This window comes from Pristiophorus japonicus, chromosome 10 (assembly GCF_044704955.1).
Source record: "Pristiophorus japonicus isolate sPriJap1 chromosome 10, sPriJap1.hap1, whole genome shotgun sequence".
Lineage (NCBI taxonomy): Eukaryota > Metazoa > Chordata > Chondrichthyes > Pristiophoridae > Pristiophorus > Pristiophorus japonicus.
The window spans coordinates 203,829,439-203,833,849 of NC_091986.1; positions in this window are offsets into that span (position 1 = coordinate 203,829,439).

Consider the following 4,411-nt stretch of genomic DNA (forward strand, 5'->3'; position numbering starts at 1 on the left):
GCAACCTTGAAAAGGCACCAGACAGTTTTCAGATAGTGTTAAAGATAGAACTAAATATCAATGCATCTCAGAGCACTACACCCACAGGAAATGATAATGCAACTCGAGCAGCTTTCCTCATCATGAGGTCAGTACATTACAGAAGCAGGCAACTGTAGCCGTTAAATGTTTAATCATTTTTGTCTTAAATCAATACTTTAGTTCCCCAGTTCTAGAAATCAAGTTTAAAGAAAAAATTGATTACTCTAAAAATGTCACATGCAGAATGAAAGGTCACACAGCCAGAGGTATTTTGCACGTAAATAGAATCGCAAAGCACAGAAGAAGGGCCCATCGTTCCTGTACCGCCCCTTTGAAAGAGCTATCCAATTAGTCCCACTTCCCTGCTCTTTCATAGAAACATGGAAACGTAGAAAATAGGTGCAGGAGTAGGCCATTCGGCCCTTCGAGGGAGACATTAGGACAGGTGACCGAATGCTTGGTCAATGAGCTATAGGTTCTGAGCAGAATCTTACAAGAAGTGGAGAGGTTTATGGAGGGAATTCCAGAGCTTAGGGCCTCGGTAGCTGAAGGCACAGCCTCCAATGGTGGGGTGAAGGAAGTGAGGCATGCACAAGAGGCCAGAGTTGGAGGAACGCGGAGTTTGCGGAGAGTTGTAGGGCTGGAGTTGGTAACAGTGATAGGGAATGGCGAGGTCATGGAGGGATTTGAACATAGAAACATAGAAAATAGATGCAGGAGTAGGCCATTCAGCCCTTCTAGCCTGCACCGCCATTCAATGAGTTCATGGCTGAACATGCAACTTCAGTACCCCATTCCTGCTTTCTCGCCATACCCCTTGATCCCCCTACGAGTGAGGACTACATCTAACTCCTTTTTGAATATATTTAGTGAATTGGCCTCAACAACTTTCTGTGGTAGAGAATTCCACAGGTTCACAACTCTCTGGGTGAAGAAGTTTCTCCTCATCTTGGTCCTAAATGGCTTACCCCTTATCCTTAGACTGTGACCCCTGCTTCTGGACTTCCCCAACATTGGGAACATTCTTCCTGCATCTAACCTGTCTAAACCCATCAGAATTTTAAACGTTTCTATGAGGTCCCCTCTCATTCTTCTGATCTCCAGTGAATACAAGCCCAGTTGATCCAATCTTTCTTGATAGGTCAGTCTCGCCATCCCGGGAATCAGTCTGGTGAACCTTCGCTGCACTCCCTCAATAGCAAGAATGTCCTTCCTCAGGTTAGGAGACCAAAATTGTATACAATACTCCAGGTGTGGCCTCACCAAGGCCCTGTACAACTGTAGCAACACCTCCCTGCCCCTGTACTCAAATCCCCTCGCTATGAAGGCCAACATGCAATTTGCTTTCTTAACTGCCTGCTGTACCTGCATGCCAACCTTCAATGACTGATGTACCATGACACCCAGGTCTCGTTGCACCTCCCCTTTTCCTAATCTGTCACCATTCAGATAATAGTCTGTCTCTCTGTTTTTACCACCAAAGTGGATAACCTCACATTTATCCACATTATACTTCATCTGCCATGCATTTGCCCACTCACCTAACCTATCCAAGTCACTCTGCAGCCTCATAGCATCCTCCTCGCAGCTCACATTGCCACCCAACTTAGTGTCATCCGCAAATTTGAGATACTACATCTAATCCCCTCGTCTAAATCATTAATGTACATAGCCCTGCAAGGTTTTTTTATTTTCAAGTACATATTTAATTCCGTTTTGAAGGATACTGTTGAATATGCTTCCAACACCCTTTCAGGCAGTGCGTTCCAGATCATAACAACGTGCTGCGTAAAAAAAAAAATCGCATCTCCCCTCTGGTTCTTTTACCAATTACTGACCATCCAGCCAGTGGAAACAGTTTCTCCTTATTGACTCTATCAAAAACCCTCATAATTTTTAACATCTCTTTTAAATCTTCCGCACGACATCCAAAACCATTGCACAGCCGGTGCAATACTTTTGGAGTGTAGTCACTGTGGTACTGTGGGAAACATGGCAACCATTGATGCACAGCATGGCCCCACAAACAGTAATGAGATAAATGACCACATAATTTAGCTATTACGGCTAAGAGGAGGAGAAACTTCTTCATTTAGAGTGTGGTGAATCTTTGGAATTCTCTACCCCAGAGGGCTATGGAGGCTCAGTCTTTGAGTATGTTCATGTAATGTATGTATGCCTGGGTTTACCTGCAATAAGGGGGAGTGACTGTCGGAGGTCATTGGGCCACAGAAACACAAGTGCAGCCCTTGTATATAAAGAAAGCCTCTTTGAGAGCTAATAAAGTAGAGTCAGGTCACACCTGATTGAGGTCACGGTACTAAGCCTATTGAGTTATTGCATACGCAACATTTGGCGACGAGGCACAATACGAACTTTCACGCACAAAAATAAAACCGAGCACCGTTGCAACCCTGGAGTGATTTGTGGAGGAAGAAGACTCGCCTCGACCAGTACTTTGTGGCCAACAAGCTGGATGAAGACGCTGATGCAGTTAGGCACAGGGCGCTTTTCCCCTCAGTTTGTGGTCCAAAAATCTATGGCTTCATAAAGAATCTGCTCTCACCTGCACGTCCAACAGAAAAGACCTATGAGGAATTGTGTGCTCTGATTCGGGACCATCTCAAACCTAAAGATGGCATCATTATCTCTAGATATTGCTTTTACAAGCATGTTCATTCTGTGGACAAGGCGGAATTTGTTGCCAACCTGAAACGTCTCGCTTGACCGTGTAAGTTTGGAACCACGTTGGAAGACATGCTGTGCGATGTCTTTGTAATAGGCATAAACCATGAGGTGATCCTGTGAAAGCTGCTGGCTGTGGAGATGCTGGATCTGAGCAGGGCCATCACGATCGACCAGACTTGCCTGACCACGGTTAATAGTACAAAGCAGATATCCTCGCAGAGTCGGAACTCCACGGCAAATACTGTGCACCAGATTGTGTCGTCGGTTGGCAGAGCTGCTCCTGGCAGGGCCTACCCGACTATGTTTGTGAAACCTCTAGCTGCTCGAAGTCTGCCATTGGGCACAAATCTGATTTCTCTCTGGCGTTATGGGGGCAATCATCGGCCTCATCAGTGCCATTTAAGACAGTGTATTTGGAGAGACTGTGTGAAAATGGGCCACCTTCAGCGGATGTGTCCGCAGCTCAGCAAGCGTGCTGCGACACACCACGTGGATGATGATGACCGATCCGGAGCGGATTCAGCAATGCAATCCGAGATACCCGAGGAGGAGGAAGTGTATAGTGTACATTCGTTCCTGACAAAGAGCCAACCGATAATGATTGAAGTAAAATTGAACGGTGTGCCGGTATCTATGGAATTAGACACGGGTGCGAGTCAGTTAATTATGAGCCAGAGGACTTTCGAAAAGCTATGGGACACAAAGGCCGTGAAACTCAAGCTGAGTCCAGTAAATGCAAAATTGCGTCCCGACACCAATGAGTTCATACCAGTGATTGGCAGTGCAGCAGTCAAGGTGTCGTACGAAGGGGCAGTTCATGATCTATCGCTGTGGATCATTCCAAGCAATGGTCCAACACTGTTCGTCAGGAGCTGGCTCGAAAAAATAAAGTGGAAATGGAACGATATTAAAGCTTTGTTATCGGTGGATGACGCCTCATGTGCTCAAGTGCTGAGCAAATTTCCCTCACTGTTTGAACCAGGTATCGGCAATTTCACGGGAGCCAAGGTGCAGATCCACCTGGATTTGGATGCAAGACCCGTCCATCACAAAGCCTGGGCGGTCCCGTACATGATGAGGAATAAGATCATAATCGAACTGGGCAGACTCCAACATGAAGAGATCATTTTACCGGTTGAATTTAACGAATGGGCTAGTCCCATTGTTCCTGTGCTGAAGAGTGATGGCACTGTCAGGAATTGAGGAGACCACAAGGTTACGCTCAACCGAGTTTCGAAACAGGATCAGCACCCGTTAACAAAGGCTGATGACCTGTTTGCAACGCTAGCCAGGGGAAAGTCGTTCACCAAATTGGATCTGACGTCGGCCTATATGACACAGGAGTTTGTCAAATATCGAAGAAACTTACGTGTATCAATACGCATAAAGGGTTGTTCATTTACAACAGGTGTCCTTTCGGAATTCGCTCGGCTGCAGCCATATTTCAGAGAAGCATGGAGAGTTCACTGAAGTCTGTCCCGAGAACCGTGGTGTTCCAAGACGACATTCTGGTCACATGTCATGACACTGCCGAACACTTGCACAACCTGGAAAAGGTTCTACGTCGTCTGGACAAAGTGGGGCTCAGGTTGAAACGTTCAAAGTGCGTCTTTATGGCACTGGAATTCGAATTCCTGGAAAGGAAGATTGCTGCAGATGGCATCAGGCCTACGGACTCGAAAACAGAGGCCATCAAAAATGC